We start from the raw sequence: 20,171 nt of genomic DNA, 5'->3' as shown, positions 1-20,171 counted from the left end.
TTTTTATGAAATTCACTGAGTAGGATGGTCCTCCCCTTCCTCGTCTGAGGAGCCTCAAACTGACGCAAACACACATACGCACACAGACACACGCACGCACGCACGCACGCACGCACGCACGCACACACACACACACACACACACACACACACACACACACACACACACACACACACACACACACACACACACACACACACACACACACACACACACACACACACACACACACACACACACACACACACAAAACTTTGTCTGATGCAACATTAAGGGTAAGCAACGTAGTATATGGGAGGATCTGGGCCAGTCTGCTCTGCACTGACCGCTTTCTGCTCTCTCATGGACAGGGGATCACGGTCACCATGGACACAGCAGTATGAAGCACTTTTGGGGTAAATTCCATTCCATTTCAATTACAGGAAGCAAACTGAAATAACCATTCCAATTCTCTTCAATGTTTTTCAACTAGGAAAATGTAGAATTGGGTTAACTTTCTGAATTGACTGGAAATTAAATGGAATGGATGCCAGTCCTGATATGAAGCGTCATAGGTATATCCTAAACAGCAGAAGTGGATGTACGTACGAGTCAGACCCATGTGTGGAAACTATGCCAGTCAGACCCATGTGTGGAAACTGTACCAGTCAGACCCATGTGTGGAAACTGTACCAGTCAGACCCATGTGTGGAAACTGTACCAGTCAGACCCATGTGTATATACTGTACCAGTCAGACCCATGTGTGGAAACTGTACCAGTCAGACCCATGTGTGGAAACTGTACCAGTCAGACCCATGTGTGTATACTGTACCAGTCAGACCCATGTGTGTATACTGTACCAGTCAGACCCATGTGTTGAAACTGTACCAGTCAGACCCATGTGTATATACTGTACCAGTCAGACCCATGTGTGGAAACTGTACCAGTCAGACCCATGTGTATATACTGTACCAGTCAGACCCATGTGTGGAAACTGTACCAGTCAGACCCATGTGTGTATACTGTACCAGTCAGACCCATGTGTGGAAACTGTACCAGTCAGACCCATGTGTGTATACTGTACCAGTCAGACCCATGTGTGGAAACTGTACCAGTCAGACCCATGTGTAAATACTGTACCAGTCAGACCCATGTGTGGAAACTGTACCAGTCAGACCCATGTGTATATACTGTACCAGTCAGACCCATGTGTGGAAACTGTACCAGTCAGACCCATGTGTGTATACTGTACCAGTCAGACCCATGTGTGTATACTGTACCAGTCAGACCCATGTGTGTATACTGTACCAGTCAGACCCATGTGTGTATACTGTACCAGTCAGACCCATGTGTGTATACTGTACCAGTCAGACCCATGTGTGTATACTGTACCAGTCAGACCCATGTGTGTATACTGTACCAGTCAGACCCATGTGTGTATACTGTACCAGTCAGACCCATGTGTGTATACTGTACCAGTCAGACCCATGTGTGTATACTGTACCAGTCAGACCCATGTGTGTATACTGTACCAGTCAGACCCATGTGTGTATACTGTACCAGTTAGACCCATGTGTGTATACTGTACCAGTCAGACCCATGTGTGTATACTGTACCAGTCTGACCCATGTGTGTATACTGACCCAGTCAGACCCATGTGTATATACTGTACCAGTTAGACCCATGTGTATATACTGTACCAATCAGACCCATGTGTATATACTGTACCAGTCAGACCCATGTGTGTATACTGTACCAGTCAGACCCATGTGTGTTTACTGTACCAGTCAGACCCATGTGTGTATACTGTACCAGTCAGACCCATGTGTGTATACTGTACCAGTCAGACCCATGTGTGTATACTGTACCAGTCTGACCCATGTGTGTATACTGAACCAGTCAGACCCATGTGTATATACTGTACCAGTTAGACCCATGTGTATATACTGTACCAATCAGACCCATGTGTATATACTGTACCAGTCAGACCCATGTGTGTATACTGTACCAGTCAGACCCATGTGTGTATACTGTACCAGTCAGACCCATGTGTGTATACTGTACCAGTCAGACCCATGTGTGTATACTGTACCAGTTAGACCCATGTGTGTATACTGTACCAGTCTGACCCATGTGTGTATACTGAACCAGTCAGACCCATGTGTATATACTGTACCAGTTAGACCCATGTGTATATACTGTACCAATCAGACCCATGTGTATATACTGTACCAGTCAGACCCATGTGTGTATACTGTACCAGTCAGACCCATGTGGATATACTGTACCAGTCAGACCCATGTGTATATACTGTACCAGTCAGACCCATGTGTATATACTGTACCAGTCAGACCCATGTGTGTATACTGTACCAGTCAGACCCATGTGTATAATGTACCAGTCAGACCCATGTGTGTATACTGTACCAGTCAGACCCATGTGTGTATACTGTACCAGTCAGACCCATGTGTATATACTGTACCAGTCAGACCCATGTGTATATACTGTACCAGTCAGACCCATGTGTGTATACTGTACCAGTCAGACCCATGTGTGTATACTGTACCAGTCAGACCCATGTGTATATACTGTACCAGTCAGACCCATGTGTATATACTGTACCAGTCAGACCCATGTGTGTATACTGAACCAGTCAGACCCATGTGTATATACTGTACCAGTTAGACCCATGTGTATATACTGTACCAATCAGACCCATGTGTATATACTGTACCAGTCAGACCCATGTGTGTATACTGTACCAGTCAGACCCATGTGTGTATACTGTACCAGTCAGACCCATGTGTGTATACTGTACCAGTCAGACCCATGTGTGTATACTGTACCAGTCAGACCCATGTGTGTATACTGTACCAGTCAGACCCATGTGTGTATACTGTACCAGTCAGACCCATGTGTGTATACTGTACCAGTCAGACCCATGTGTGTATACTGTACCAGTCAGACCCATGTGTATATACTGTACCAGTCAGACCCATGTGTGTATACTGTACCAGTCAGACCCATGTGTGTATACTGTACCAGTTAGACCCATGTGTGTATACTGTACCAGTCAGACCCATGTGTGTATACTGTACCAGTCTGACCCATGTGTGTATACTGAACCAGTCAGACCCATGTGTATATACTGTACCAGTTAGACCCATGTGTATATACTGTACCAATCAGACCCATGTGTATATACTGTACCAGTCAGACCCATGTGTGTATACTGTACCAGTCAGACCCATGTGTATATACTGTACCAGTCAGACCCATGTGTATATACTGTACCAGTCAGACCCATGTGTATATACTGTACCAGTCAGACCCATGTGTGTATACTGTACCAGTCAGACCCATGTGTATACTGTACCAGTCAGACCCATGTGTATACTGTACCAGTCAGACCCATGTGTGTATACTGTACCAGTCAGACCCATGTGTATATACTGTACCAGTCAGACCCATGTGTATATACTGTACCAGTCAGACCCATGTGTGTATACTGTACCAGTCAGACCCATGTGTGTATACTGTACCAGTCAGACCCATGTGTATATACTGTACCAGTCAGACCCATGTGTATATACTGTACCAGTCAGACCCATGTGTGTATACTGTACCAGTCAGACCCATGTGTATATACTGTACCAGTCAGACCCATTTAAATATACCAGTCAGACAGAAATGGGACTGACTGGTACAGTGGGGCAAAAAAGTATTTAGTCAGCCACCAATTGTGCAAGTTCTCCCACTTAAAAAGATGAGAGGCCTGTAATTTTCATCATGGGTACACTTCAGCTATGAGAAAGGAGAAAGAAAATCCAGAAAATCACATTGTAGGATTTTTAATGAATTTATTTGCAAATTATGGTGGAAAATAAGTATTTGGTCACCTACAAACAACCAAGACTTCTGGCTCTCACAGACCTGTAACTTATTCTTTAAGAGGCTCCTCTGTCCTCCACTCGTTACCTGTATTAATGGCACCTGTTTGAACTTGTTATCAGTATAAAAGACACCTGTCCACAACCTCAAACAGTCACACTCCAAACTCCACTATGGCCAAGACCAAAGAGCTGTCAAAGGACACCAGAAACAAAATTGTAGACCTGCACCAGGCTGGGAAGACTGAATCTGCAATAGGTAAGCAGCTTGGGAGGAAATCAACTGTGGGAGCAGTTATTAGGAAATGGAAGACATACAAGACCACTGATAATCTCCCTCGATCTGGGGCTCCACGCAAGATCTCACCCCGTGGGGTCAAAATGATCACAAGAATGCTGAGCAAAAATCCCAGAACCACACGGGAGGACCTAGTGAATGACCTGCAGAGAGCTGGGACCAAAGTAACAAATCCTACCATCAGTAACACACTACGCAGCCAGGGACTCAAATCCTGCAGTGCCAGATGTGTCCCCCTGCTTAAGCCAGTACATGTCCAGGCCCGTCTGACGTTTGCTAGAGAGCATTTGGATGATCCAGAAGAAGATTGGGAGAATGTCATATGGTCAGATGAAACCAAAATATAACTTTTTGGTAAAAACTCAACTCGTCGTGTTTACATCCAAAGAACACCATATCTACTGTGAAGCATGGGGGTGGAAACATCATGCTTTGGGGCTGTTTTTCTGCAAAGGGACCAGGACGACTGATCCGTGTAAAGGAAAGAATGAATGGGGCCATGTATCGTGAGATTTTGAGTGAAAACCTCCTTCCATCAGCAAGTGCATTGAAGATGAAACGTGGCTTGGTCTTTCAGCATGACAATGATCCCAAACACACCGCCTGGCCAACGAAGGAGTGGCTTCGTAAGAAACATTTTGAGGTCCTGGAATGGCCTAGCCAGTCTCCAGATCTCAACCCCATAGAAAATCTTTGGAGGGAGTTGAAAGTCCGTGTTGCCCAGCAACAGCCTCAAAACATCACTGCTCTAGAGGAGATCTGCATGGAGGAATGGGCAAAAATACCAGCAACAGTGTGTGAAAACCTTGTGAAGACGTTTGACCTCTGTCATTGCTAACAAAGGGTATATAACAAAGTATTGAGATAAACTTTTGTTATTGACCAAATACTCATTTTCCACCATAATTTGCAAATAAATTCATTAAAAATCCTACATTGTGATTTCTCATTTTGTCTGTCAAAGTTGAAGTGTACTTATGATGAAAATTACAGGCCTCTCTCATCTTTTTAAGTGGGAGAACTTGCACAATTGGTGGCTGACTAAATACTTTTTGCCCCACTGTATATACAAATGGGTCTGACTGGTACAGTATATACACATAGGTCTGACTGGTACAGTATACACACATGGGTCTGACTGGTTTATACAAATGGGTCCGACTGGTACAGTATATACAAATGGGTCTGACTGGTACAGTATACACACATGGGTCTGACTGGTACAGTATATACACATGAGTCTGACTGGTACAGTATATACATGGGTCTGACTGGTACAGTATATACACATGGGTCTGACTGGTACAGTATATACACATGGGTCTGATTGGTACAGTATATACACATGGGTCTGACTGGTACAGTATTCACACATGGGTCTGACTGGTACAGTATACACACATGGGTCTGACTGGTACAGTATATACACATGGGTCTGACTGGTACAGTATATACATGGGTCTGACTGGTACAGTATACACACATGGGTCTGACTGGTACAGTATATACACATGGGTCTGACTGGTACAGTATACACACATGGGTCTGACTGGTACAGTACATACACATGGGTCTGACTGGTACAGTATATACACATGGGTCTGACTGGTACAGTATATACATGGGTCTGACTGGTACAGTATACACACATGGGTCTGACTGGTACAGTATACACACATGGGTCTGACTGGTACAGTATACACACATGGGTCTGACTGGTACAGTATATACATGGGTCTGACTGGTACAGTATACATACATGGGTCTGACTGGTACAGTATACACACATGGGTCTGATTGGTACAGTATATACATGGGTCTGACTGGTACAGTATACACACATGGGTCTGACTGGTACAGTATATGTGTATATAAGGCTCTGATTCCACTGCTCTTTTCATTCTATTAATCCCATTTAGAATCATATGTTGAGTTCCAATCACTCCTATCCACAAAGAGATCAGCTGGCCAGATGTGATTGGATTGGAATATAGTCCATTTCAAGAGATGAATACTTAATCCCTGATTGATGCCTAGCCATGTGACCAAGGCTTTGCTGAGTTTCCCCTCCATCCTACATATCTGCTCTCCATATGATTCCACTTCAGACTAAATCTCTCATCTGCTGAGGATCAAAACACACACACATTCAGGATGTCCAGCTGGAGAAAGACATAAATTAAGGATCACGTCGTTTTCCCCCTTTTCTCACTTTACTGATTCATATTTTGAATTTATGATGAAATATGAAACATTTTCTTCTAGCTGCATTGACACCTCATATATTATATGTTTATATTTTGCAACTCAAGTGGACAAAGAAATAGCTGATGTTAACGGGCAGGACGATACAGAATGCATAATAGGGTCAGGAGTAGTTCCACACCATGTAACCAGGAAAAACGTTTGACTAAAATGAATCTCTGAATACAGAGCTACACTGAATGTCTTGATAAAGTCATATTAGCAGATTCTGCCTATTTCACTGTTCTATATTAATTAAATCTTTCATTAATCTACACATTATCATTCACTAATGCATAATTACTTTGATCAGGAACGCCTGATTGTCTAGATATGCCCCTGATGTCTTTTGAATATCAATTCTGCAAATTATCATAATAAGATGAACTTTTTCCAGTTTCGATTTCCGAAGTTGATTATAAATGTGTTCATTCAATCTCAAAAGCAATTGTTGATTAATGTAATAGTCTATTTATGAAAGTAGAATTGCTATTGTTGAATGTGACTAAAATAATTATTGTCACTTTGCATTGACCCAGTGATGGCAGTTACAGTTGTCAGAAAAGTGATGAAATGAACCACATCAAGACGAGCTACATAGAGGAGTAACACCTGTCTGTACCACAGTCCTGTGTTAGGCTGAGGGGTCTGGTCACAGTGGGTACCACAGTCCTGTGTTAGGCTGAGGGGTTTGGTCACAGTGGGTACATACACAGTCCTGTGTTAGGCTGAGGGGTTTGGTCACAGTGGGTACCACAGTCCTGTGTTAGGCTGAGGGGTTTGGTCACAGTGGGTACCACAGTCCTGTGTTAGGCTGAGGGGTTTGGTCACAGTGGGTACATACACAGTCATGTGTTAGGCTGAGGGGTTTGGTCACTGTGGGTACATACACAGTCCTGTGTTAGGCTGAGGGGTTTGGCCACAGTGGGTACCACAGTCCTGTGTTAGGCTGAGGGGTTTGGTCACAGTGGGTACATACACAGTCCTGTGTTAGGCTAAGGGGTTTGGTCACAGTGGGTACATACACAGTCCTGTGTTAGGCTGAGGGGTCTGGTCACGTTGGGTACATACACAGTCCTGTGTTAGGCTGAGGGGTTTGGTCACGGTGGGTACCACAGTCCTGTGTTAGGCTGAGGGGTTTGGCCACAGTGGGTACCACAGTCCTGTGTTAGGCTGAGGGGTCTGGTCACGGTGGGTACATACACAGTCCTGTGTTAGGCTGAGGGGTCTGGTCACGGTGGGTACATACACAGTCCTGTGTTAGGCTGAGGGGTTTGGTCACAGTGGGTACATACACAGTCCTGTGTTAGGCTGAGGGGTTTGGTCACAGTGGGTACCACAGTCCTGTGTCAGGCTGAGGGGTTTGGTCACAGTGGGTACCACAGTCCTGTGTTAGGCTGAGGGGTTTGGTCACAGTGGGTACATACACAGTCCTGTGTTAGGCTGAGGGGTTTGGTCACAGTGGGTACCACAGTCCTGTGTTAGGCTGAGGGGTTTGGCCACAGTGGGTACCACAGTCCTGTGTTAGGCTGAGGGGTTTGGTCACAGTGGGTACATACACAGTCCAGTGTTAGGCTGAGGGGTCTGGTCACGGTGGGTACATTCACAGTCCTGTGTTAGGCTGAGGGGTTTGGTCACAGTGGGTACATACACAGTCCTGTGTTAGGCTGAGGGGTTTGGTCACGGTGGGTACATACACAGTCCTGTGTTAGGCTGAGGGGTCTGGTCACGGTGGGTACATACACAGTCCTGTGTTAGGCTGAGGGGTTTGGTCACAGTGGGTACCACAGTCCTGTGTTAGGCTGAGGGGTTTGGTCACAGTGGGTACCACAGTCCTGTGTTAGGCTGAGGGGTTTGGTCACAGTGGGTACCACAGTCCTGTGTTAGGCTGAGGGGTTTGGTCACAGTGGGTACATACACAGTCCTGTGTTAGGCTGAGGGGTTTGGTCACAGTGGGTACCACAGTCCTGTGTTAGGCTGAGGGGTTTGGTCACAGTGGGTACCACAGTCCTGTGTTAGGCTGAGGGGTTTGGTCACAGTGGGTACATACACAGTCCTGTGTTAGGCTGAGGGGTCTGGTCACGGTGGGTACATACACAGTCCTGTGTTAGGCTGAGGGGTTTGGTCACAGTGGGTACATACACAGTCCTGTGTTAGGCTGAGGGGTCTGGTCACGGTGGGTACATACACAGTCCTGTGTTAGGCTGAGGGGTCTGGTCACGGTGGGTACATACACAGTCCTGTGTTAGGCTGAGGGGTTTGGTCACAGTGGGTACATACACAGTCCTGTGTTAGGCTGAGGGGTCTGGTCACGGTGGGTACATACACAGTCCTGTGTTACGCTGAGGGGGTTGGTCACAGTGGGTACCACAGTCCTGTGTTAGGCTGAGGGGTTTGGTCACAGTGGGTACATACACAGTCCTGTGTTAGGCTGAGGGGTTTGGTCACGGTGGGTACATACACAGTCCTGTGTTAGGCTGAGGGGTTTGGTCACGGTGGGTACATACACAGTTCCTTATCCTGTGACCTAGGCTGGAACAGAAAGGGAACCACTTCCATGGGAGATACACACACAGTGGTTTTCTATTTTTACCCTCCTAAATAGTGAACATGTATAATTGCAGAGCTCAAGCTGGTGCTGTAAAGCAGCGCACCACAGTAAGCTCTGCTGAAACAGAACGCACAGTTTACTACTACAGGACAGAATTCCTTGTAATGTTTGATTTGCACATGTCAACTCTCTCTCTGAGCCTGGGAAGAGGTGGTGAAGTGATGAAGATGAAGTGGTGTTTGATCATGTCGTCCCTGTATTTGTACACAGACAGCATGCAGTAGGGGTCCATGATGCATGTGTTTAGGGCTCGATTCAATCAGATCCGCTTTAGCCAACATTGTCAAAGCGGTTGTTTTGGGGGTGTCAGGGGAACTGCATTAGAGCTGTCAAATCCACAAGTGGCTCCCAATATTATACCTAAAGCGAACATAGAAAATTGGCTGCACGTAGTTGCAGTAACAGAAATCCCAAGCTAGCATGAGCAGTTGCTCACCAAAAGGATGGCTCCAACACAGTTCCACTTCCGACCATGCCAAAACATCCGCTATGCAGGTGCCTTCTATCGCTAGTTAACGTTTGATCTGCTTCAATCTAGGCCCTACTCTCTCTTCCTGTTTCCATGTAGTTTATGAACACCATCCCTCCATCCAGGAGTGTAGGGTCAGGCCTGGAAGATGATGATGTATGGATGGAGAATGATGAATGACCAGTGGGACTGGGACAAACACAACCCAATGTTTACAGTTTACACATGCTGGGCCTGTCATAGCCTGCTGTTCTTGAAGCCTCATTTAGAATTCCCATCCTACTCTCCTCTTGCCCTTTCCCTGTCCCCATATCTCTCATTCTCCCTCCCTCTCTTCCTCCCTTTCTATCGTATTCTTCCTTTCTCTCATTCTCCCTCCCTCTCTTCCTCCCTTTCTGTCGCATTGTATTTGTCTCTCTCATTCTCTCTCTCCCTGACAATTCTGTCTGTATTGTTCTCTGATGTGTGTGGGTGACATCACCAGCTAGCTGTTGTCAGACACAGAGGTTGTACAGACTAGTTGTCTGTTGGAAGCTGTGAACATGTACTGTTTATTGTCTGCGACAGTAATGGGATCAACCAGAGTTTCAATAGTCTGAAGTAGCTTCCTAATGTCTTCATCTCCTCTTCTCCATAGTCTCAAGTTCTCTTCTTCTCTCCTTCATATGCTCTGAACTGAAAACCCAGGATAGGTGGAGGCAATGGTGGAAACTCGTACACTATCATTTGTATCAGTCAACATTAAAACAAATGAGAAGAGAAGAGGAAACAATAGCACATTGTTTGGGAAGTGTCTAGGGACATGGAGCAAATCTCCCACTGACATTATGTAAGATTTACACAACAGTTCAAACTTTTGACTTCTGCACTTTGTTTCCCCAGTTATGATTGGGTCCACACCACAGTGACAAGTAAACAAAGAGAATTGATGTATCTATGATAATAGACAACAGCTGCAGTACTGCGTCATTGTGACCTTCAATGACATGCCATTTATAGTCTCCCATTTCTAACATGCAAATACACATCTCAGAGAGAGAGAGAGAGAGAGAGAGAGAGAGATGCAGACTGTCAGCTAGGGTGCCAACACGTATGCGTCTGGGCCAAGAAATCTGTTGCTGCTTCTCTCGGCTCTGAGGTCTTGTGTGTGTGTGTGTGTCTGTGTGTCTGTCTGTCTGTCTGTCTGTCTGTCTGTCTGTCTGTCTGTCTGTCTGTCTGTCTGTCTGTCTATCTGTATGTCTGCTTGTGTGTGTGTGTGTGTGTGTGTGTGTGTGTGTGTGTGTGTGTGTGTGTGTGTGTGTGTGTGTGTGTGTGTGTGTGTGTGTGTGTGTGTGTGTGTGTGTGTGTGTGTGTGTGTGTGTGTGTGTGTGTGTGTGTGTGTGTGTGTGTGTGTGTGTGTGTGTGTGTGTACGCTCCTGTCTCTGTGTGCCTGCCTATGTCAGGGTGTGTGTAAATGAGGGATCCATCTATAAATACCTGTAGTGTTAGCAGCGGAGGGAGTGCAGACAGCAACAGCAGCATTAGCCTGTTATAATGACGTTTGTTGACAGCAGTAATTAGCCAAGGGCCTTTGTGTGTCTATCTACAGCGACAAGGCGTTTCACATTCCACCTGTTTCACAGCCTCACCAATGTCATGTCTCTTTACTGAGGCCTAGCTGCAAGGAATTATCCTTGCCTGGGAGCAATTGCATTATTATGATGTTGCCGTGTTTGTACCAGGAAATATTGAGGGATGCAGGTCACTCGCTAGGTCTGCATCTCTTACATCCCACAACGTTATCATATGATTGACCTATGGATTTTGTTGTGCCCACCTGAATGAGCCCCCTGGTTGCTGCAGCTGTTCTGTCACCTCTCTCTACCTCCCTATCTAGTTCTCAACAGATTAACATCCAGATATCAATCACACCAAACTCACCAAAATGGCTGCCATCCCCCCGGTGACCTCTCTAACATGGCTGCCGTTGGAGCCCTCTGCCAGACAGACGCTCCACCGCACCCAGCCCTGGAGCAGACATCCTGAGGGCTGATGTTGTAACCTCTCTGGCTGGCCTACATCTGAACAGAACATCTAGTCCTCCTGTGTGTCTGACAGCACAGCTGCAGGAGGAGAGGGATCCGCTGAGATCTGAGACGTGAGGACTGACAGGTAGAGGAGAGATTTTAGTTGTGTCAAAAGATGAGGGGATGCAGCATACAGTAGTCTGTGTGTGTGTGTGTGTGTGTGTGCCAACTGACATTGAACCTGGATGATCTGTGCGTCAAAACAATGAGTTAGCCCACTGAGTTAAAGCCCAAACTACATGTATGTCACCTTAACTGATAAAGTAATCTCAGTTTTTTACACATTCTGAGCTAATCTTTGAAATGCTGTCTCAATGCAATGAGAACACCATGAATGAACCTGTCATGATGTCATAGTTGGGGTATGACATTCTGTCCTTTAGAATGTCCCTCCCTCATACGGTACAGTAGAGCTATTGAAGGGCATCTTGACATTGTAACTTGCAAACAAAAGAATGCTGAATAACAGTTGCTAAGCAACCTGTGTCAGGTCATTCTGTTGAGGGAGAACAGAATAAAGTGGAACAGTTGGCCTGTCTGGTGTTGTTGTTGTGATCAGAGCAGAGACCAGTCTGTATCTCAGCATCACTGGTAAAGGATGACTCCTCATCTCCTAACACTAGCCATGTCATCTTCTCAACCAGGATGGTGTCAGATAAACAAACCTCGACCTTGAGCCTGTCATGCACACACACAACTAGAATGAGATATTATTTCTATGCAAGCACACTAACATGCACACACCCAAAATACTCTAGAATCTAGAATAGACCATGGGGTAGTTTTCCTAAGCTATACACTGCCATGTGGTTTGTGTTATGTTATTAACAGTGGCGAGATGTTAGTGGGACAGAGAGAGAATTTGGATCTGACGGAGTGTGCTGCTCAGAGACACATGGAGGACATTACGGCTGAAGCCCTACTACACTTCTCTGTGATAGAGCTATCTGAGAGGAGAGGAACCAGATATATGGATCAAAGACCTGCCTGTGTGTCTGTCTGGGTGCCTGTCAGAGACTATTCACAGCAGATAAGCAAGAATAAAAACCAATCTGATTACACATTTACACCAAACTTTCAGAAACCTGAGGATTCAATGCATCCAATGAGTCTTGAATGCCAAGAATGATGAAATTCTAGAACTCAATGCTTTGTTTAGAATGTTAAGAGAGATACTATTCTAGAATCTACTGAATGATGAATCTGACTAACCACAACAGGGCATGCCAAACATACATTCATGTGTTCATTCTCACCTCAGCGTATATCGTGATATATTTAGGCAAAGCATTGGATATATATACTGCTCAAAAAAATAAAGGGAACACTAAAATAACACATCCTAGATCTGAATTAATGAAATATTATTATTAAATACATTTTCTTTACATAGTTGAATGTGCTGACAACAAAATCACACAAAAATTATCAATGGAAATCAAATTTATCAACCTATGGAGGTCTGGATTTAGAGTCACACTCAAAATTAAAGTGGAAAACCACACTACAGGCTGATCCAACTTTGATGTAATGTCCTTAAAACAAGTCAAAATGAGGCTCAGTAGTGTGTGTGGCCTCCACGTGCCTGTATGACCTCCCTACAACGCCTGGGCATGCTCCTGATGAGGTGGCGGATGGTCTCCTGAGGGATCTCCTCCCAGACCTGGACTAAAGCATCCGCCAACTCATGGACAGTCTGTGGTGCAACGTGGGGTTGGTGGATGGAGCGAGACATGATGTCCCAGATGTGCTCAATTGGATTCAGGTCTGGGGAACGGGTGGGCCAGTCCATAGCATCAATGCCTTCCTCTTGCAGGAACTGCTGACACACTCCAGCCACATGAGGTCTAGCATTGTCTTGCATTAGGAGGAACCCAGGGCCAACCGCACCAGCATATGGTCTCACAAGGGGTCTGAGGATCTCATCTCGGTACCTAATGGCAGTCAGGCTACCTCTGGCGAGCACATGGAGGGCTGTGCGGCCCCCCAAAGAAATGCCACCCCACACCATGACTGACCCACCGCCAAACCGGTCATGCTGGAGGATGTTGCAGGCAGCAGAACGTTCTCCACCGCGTCTCCAGACTCTGTCACGTCTGTCACATGTGCTCAGTGTGAACCTGCTTTCATCTGTGAAGAGCACAGGGCACCAGTGTCGAATTTGCCAATCTTGGTGTTCTCTGGCAAATGCCAAACGTCCTGCACGGTGTTGAGCTGTAAGCACAACCCCCACCTGTGGACGTCGGGCCCTCATACCACCCTCATGGAGTCTGTTTCTGACCGTTTGAGCAGACACATGCACATTTGTGGCCTGCTGGAGGTCATTTTGCAGGGCTCTGGCAGTGCTCCTCCTTGCACAAAGGCGGGGGTAGCGGTCCTGCTGCTGGGTTGTTGCCCTCCTACGGCCTCCTCCACGTCTCCTGATGTACTGGCCTGTCTCCTGGTAGCACCTCCATGCTCTGGACACTACGCTGACAGACACAGCAAACCTTCTTGCCACAGCTCGCATTGATGTGCCATCCTGGATGAGCTGCACTACCTGAGCCACTTGTGTGGGTTGTAGACTCCGTCTCATGCTACCACTAGAGTGAAAGCACCGCCAGCATTCAAAAGTGACCAAAACATCAGTCAGGAAGCATAGGAACTGAGAAGTGGCCTGTGGTCCCCACCTGCAGAACCCCTCCTTTATTGGGGGTGTCTTGCTAATTGCCTATAATTTCCACCTGTTGTCTATTCCATTTGCACAACAGCATGTGACATTTGTCATTCAGTGTTGCTTCCTAAGTGGACAGTTTGATTTCACAGATGTGTGATTGACTTGGAGTTACATTGTGTTGTTTAAGTGTTCCCTTTATGTTTTTGAGCAGTGTATATTTTATCAGCAAATTCCCATAGCCTTGTATATTTACAGTGCACAAACGGTTAAAATGAGTTGGGTGGTGGGAGTTATAGGCAAGTAATTTCCCCTCTCCAGCATGGCAGTAGTACAGCTGAGTACAAAACAAAACAAATCTTTTAGACAGCAGAATCTGTTGTTTTACACATGTTATTGAACTATACTCTGGTGGAGGGAGGTAGAGCGAGAGACCAGGAGGTGGAAGGGAGAGGCTGGCTCAGGAGGGCCATGTGGGTTCTTCCCAGTTTGAAATAGGCCCATCCACAGGAGGGACAGGAGAGCAGAACAGGCCTTAGCCAAGCACACAACAGCCCTGACCTGTACAGGGGTTCAGAGGGAAGACACACTGACTGCTAATAGGGAAACGCTTTACCGCAACTTCAGATGGGAACTGCGTTCTTCCAGAATGAGTTGGTTTAGTATGTATTTTAATGATGGAGGAAGCATGCTGGAACGAAGGCATGTATGACATGATCGACAAACATGGTCGTTTAGCCATCGACTTAGATACTGGTATGTGGAAAAACCTTTTACTGCAGGCTACTGGTGAAACAGCTTTCAATTAATGTTAACAAATGTCACCGTTTGGCGCAGGAGTTTCAAAAACATCTCTTACCCAATGTTCCCCCTCTCATCAGCACCTGCTATTGCTGCAGCACTGTTACTAGTTTACTACGATGGTGTTTCAGCGCAGAGGGAATAATCACAGAAACACATTCAAACAGAACCACAATAATGAGTCATTGATTACCATTCCATAAAATGCTTTATTCGGCAAAATGTGCTAAATTACACACACACCACAGCGGCCATAATGTCTTTACCACATTGAGGAATTCTAAGGTAATTTCTAAGGAATATTATTATCATCTTGTATTTTATGGTATAGTGTATTTACAACAGACTGTACAGTAAACATGTTGACTTTTGTAAACCTTCAAGTTGGGGTCTTTAGTTTTAATCTGTAGTGTACTGTAGTCCAGGTCAGCAGCTAGGTCTATAGTTTTAATCTGTAGTGTACTGTAGTCCAGGTCAGCAGCTAGGTCTATAGTTTTAATCTGTAGTGTACTGTAGTCCAGGTCAGCAGCTAGGTCTATAGTTTTAATCTGTAGTGTACTGTAGTCCAGGTCAGCAGCTAGGTCTATAGTTTTAATCTGTAGTGTACTGTAGTCCAGGTCAGCAGCTAGGTCTATAGTTTTAATCTGTAGTGTACTGTAGTCCAGGTCAGCAGCTAGGTCTATAGTTTTAATCTGTAGTGTACTGTAGTCCAGGTCAGCAGCTAGGTCTATAGTTTTAATCTGCAGTGTACTGTAGTCCAGGTCAGCAGCTAGGTCTATAGTTTTAATCTGTAGTGTACTGTAGTCCAGGTCAGCAGCTAGGTCTATAGTTTTAATCTGCAGTGTACTGTAGTCCAGGTCAGCAGCTAGGTCTATAGTTTTAATCTGTAGTGTACTGTAGTCCAGGTCAGCAGCTAGGTCTATAGTTTTAATCTGTAGTGTACTGTAGTCCAGGTCAGCAGCTAGGTCTATAGTTTTAATCTGTAGTGTACTGTCGTCCAGGTCAGCAGCTAGGTCTATAGTTTTAATCTGAAGTGTACTGTAGTCCAGGTCAGCAGCGAGGTCTAAAGTTTTAATCTGAAGTGTACTGTAGTCCAGGTCAGCAGCGAGGTCTATAGTTGGGATCTTTAGTTTTAATCTGTAGTGTACTGTAGTCCAGGTCAGCAGCTAGGTCTATAGTTGGGATCTTTAGTTTTAATCTGTAGTGTACTGTAGTCCAGGTCAGCAGCGAGGTCTATAGTTGGGATATTTAGTTTTAATCTGTAGTGTAGTGTAGTCCAGGTCAGCAGTGAGGTCTATAGTTGGGATCTTTAGTTTTAATCTGTAGTGTACTGTAGTCCAGGTCAGCAGCGAGGTCTATAGTTGGGATCTTTAGTTTTAATCTGTAGTGTACTGTAGTCCAGGTCAGCAGCTAGGTCTATAGTTTTAATCTGTAGTGTACTGTAGTCCAGGTCAGCAGCTAGGTCTATAGTTTTAATCTGTAGTGTACTGTAGTCCAGGTCAGCAGCTAGGTCTATAGTTTTAATCTGTAGTGTACTGTAGTCCAGGTCAGCAGCTAGGTCTATAGTTTTAATCTGCAGTGTACTGTAGTCCAGGTCAGCAGCTAGGTCTATAGTTTTAATCTGTAGTGTACTGTAGTCCAGGTCAGCAGCTAGGTCTATAGTTTTAATCTGCAGTGTACTGTAGTCCAGGTCAGCAGCTAGGTCTATAGTTTTAATCTGTAGTGTACTGTAGTCCAGGCCAGCAGCTAGGTCTATAGTTTTAATCTGTAGTGTACTGTAGTCCAGGTCAGCAGCTAGGTCTATAGTTTTAATCTGTAGTGTACTGTCGTCCAGGTCAGCAGCTAGGTCTATAGTTTTAATCTGAAGTGTACTGTAGTCCAGGTCAGCAGCGAGGTCTAAAGTTTTAATCTGAAGTGTACTGTAGTCCAGGTCAGCAGCGAGGTCTATAGTTGGGATCTTTAGTTTTAATCTGTAGTGTACTGTAGTCCAGGTCAGCAGCTAGGTCTATAGTTGGGATCTTTAGTTTTAATCTGTAGTGTACTGTAGTCCAGGTCAGCAGCGAGGTCTATAGTTGGGATATTTAGTTTTAATCTGTAGTGTACTGTAGTCCAGGTCAGCAGTGAGGTCTATAGTTGGGATCTTTAGTTTTAATCTGTAGTGTACTGTAGTCCAGGTCAGCAGCGAGGTCTATAGTTGGGATCTTTAGTTTTAATCTGTAGTGTACTGTAGTCCAGGTCAGCAGCTAGGTCTATAGTTTTAATCTGTAGTGTACTGTAGTCCAGGTCAGCAGCTAGGTCTATAGTTGGGATCTTTAATTTTAATCTGTAGTGTACTGTAGTCCAGGTCAGCAGCTAGGTCTATAGTTTTAATCTGTAGTGTACTGTAGTCCAGGTCAGCAGCGAGGTCTATAGTTGGGATCTTTAGTTTTAATCTGTAGTGTACTGTAGTCCAGGTCAGCAGCTAGGTCTATAGTTTTAATCTGTAGTGTACTGTAGTCCAGGTCAGCAGCTAGGTCTATAGTTTTAATCTGTAGTGTACTGTAGTCCAGGTCAGCAGCTAGGTCTATAGTTGGGATCTTTAGTTTTAATCTGTAGTGTACTGTAGTCCAGGTCAGCAGCGAGGTCTATAGTTGGGATCTTTAGTTTTAATCTGCAGTGTACTGTAGTCCAGGTCAGCAGCTAGGTCTATAGTTTTAATCTTTAGTGTACTGTAGTCCAGGTCAGCAGCGAGGTCTATAGTTGGGATCTTTAGTTTTAATCTGTAGTGTACTGTAGTCCAGGTCAGCAGCTAGGTCTATAATTGGATCTTTAGTTTTAATCTGTAGTGTACTGTAGTCCAGGTCAGCAGCTAGGTCTATAGTTTTAATCTGAAGTGTACTGTAGTCCAGGTCAGCAGCTAGGTCTATAATTGGATCTTTAGTTTTTATCTGTAGTGTACTGTAGTCCAGGTCAGCAGCTAGGTCTATAATTGGATCTTTAGTTTTTTATCTGAAGTGTACTGTAGTCCAGGTCAGCAGCTAGGTCTATAGTTGGGATCTTTAGTTTTAATCTGAGGTGTACTGTAGTCCAGGTCAGCAGCGAGGTCATTAGTTGGGATCTTTAGTTTTTATCTGTAGTGTACTGTAGTCCAGGAGGTCAGTGGGGTGATGGGGGCTGTAGTTATCCGCCCTGTTGGCCTTTATCCAGCAGGTCCGTTGGTCTCGTTGATCAGGTCTCGTTGATCTTCGCGGCCATATAAGGAGATCCCCCTAGAGGGAGAACACACATACGCTTCATCAATACCCATCTGTTTCATCCTCCCTTTTCCTCCCCCTGTATCTTCCCTCCCTTACTCTGTCCATTCCTCCATCTGTCCTCGCTACCACCCCATTTAAAATGTTCTCCCCATCCCCACCTGTTCCATATCTCTCAACCCCCTATCCATTCCAGGTGAGAACATACCACAGTATACACATGGCATGCAAGACATTCAGTCCCGCCCAACCAATGCTCTCTCAAATCCCCTTCAGTGCCTTCTACTGACTACACAGACTGGCTGTGTCTGAGGTCAGGTAGAGGTCAGGTGTAGATGGACTACAGCAGGCTCAGTCATTAGCCGTCTGAGTCACATCCAATCTACAGCTTCTCCGCCTGCCGGCACTGTGCATTAACACCCTGAAGAACAGTAATCACTATAGAGTACAGTGGATAGGTGTATGCTGAGCTAGCACAAACAGAGGTTGAGTCACATCCTAATAGTGTACAGTGAAATTCTCTCCTCATCTCCTAGCCTTCAACACATTGTTCTGAAAACTCATGATAGATATGTGTATGTGTGTCCTGGGTCAGAGTGGTCAATGAGTACAGCATCCTAGGAGAAGTAGAGTCTGCTGTGTGACACCAAGACAGCCTGTGTGTGTTCACAACACAAACCTCAGTAGCCAATAGCCATGTGTGTATACTGCCCTCTCTAGGTGGTGTGTGGTGTGTGTATTTCAGCAGTACTGTGTGTGTGTTTTTATAGTAATAAATGAGAGTAAGCGTTAAGGAGTGTTTTGCAGTGGCAGAGAGCAGGGCCTGACCAAGGCCTCAACTAGTCTGCTAATCAGTCACTGACAAACACAGAGCCGGCCTGGCGAGTGGCCTACAGCACATTAACAGAGAAAGAGATACCAAAAACAGGACTAGAGGGCCAACTCAGGTAATTACTTTCAGAAATAGCACCAAATAGCAAAACACATCTTTTCCAATGACCCTCATTGGCTCACAGACAGGAACTAATGAGGTAATTAACCAATCATTCCATCCCATTACTCTGACCAGGAATCAGATAACACTTTCCTGCCCATGACCCATGACTGACATGTCTCACAGTACTTGACAAGATGTTTAGCATCTCCAGGCCTCCACACCTACAAGCCGCTGATGCGTGCCAATTAAATGTACAGTACTTCACTATTTCTATTTTTGACAACTTTTCCTTCGCTACATTCCTAAAGAAAATTGAGTATTTTTACTCCATACACTTTCCCTGACACCCACAAGTACTCGTTACATTTTGAATGCTTAGCAGGACAGAAAATGGTCCAATTCACACACTTATCAAGAGGGCATCCCTACTGCCTCTGATCTGGCGGACTCACTAAACACAAATGCTTTGTTTTAAAATTGTTGGAGTGTGACCCTGGCTATCTGTAAATAAAAATACAATTGTGCCATCTGGTTTGCTTAATATAAGGAATTTTAAATTGGTAGGACTTTTCATACTTAAGTATATTTTAGCAATTACATTTCCTTTTGATATTTCAGTATATTTAAAAACAAATACTTACACTTTTACTCAAGTAGTATTTTACTGGGTAACTTTCACTTTTACTTGAGTCATTTTCTATTAAGGTATCTTTACTTTAACTCAAGTATGACAATTGAGTACTTTTTCCACCACTGATGATCTGGATCTAAATAGTGGCAAGTTGGCTAGCTAATGTTAGCCTGGCAAGCTTCCCATGTTGTCACACCAGCTCCATCACATCACTTAGGATAGCTAACTTAGCTGAGGTAATGTTAGCCAAAGTAATGTCACTTGTTTGGACAGCTCCATCACATGTTAGGAATGACAAAAGCAGTGAGTCAGACATATATTTATTATTACTTTTTTTTGTTAACTATCATTGTTTGAA

Source organism: Oncorhynchus mykiss, chromosome 3 (genome assembly GCF_013265735.2).
Source record: "Oncorhynchus mykiss isolate Arlee chromosome 3, USDA_OmykA_1.1, whole genome shotgun sequence".
NCBI classification, from domain to species: domain Eukaryota; kingdom Metazoa; phylum Chordata; class Actinopteri; order Salmoniformes; family Salmonidae; genus Oncorhynchus; species Oncorhynchus mykiss.
This window is presented reverse-complemented; position numbering follows the sequence as displayed.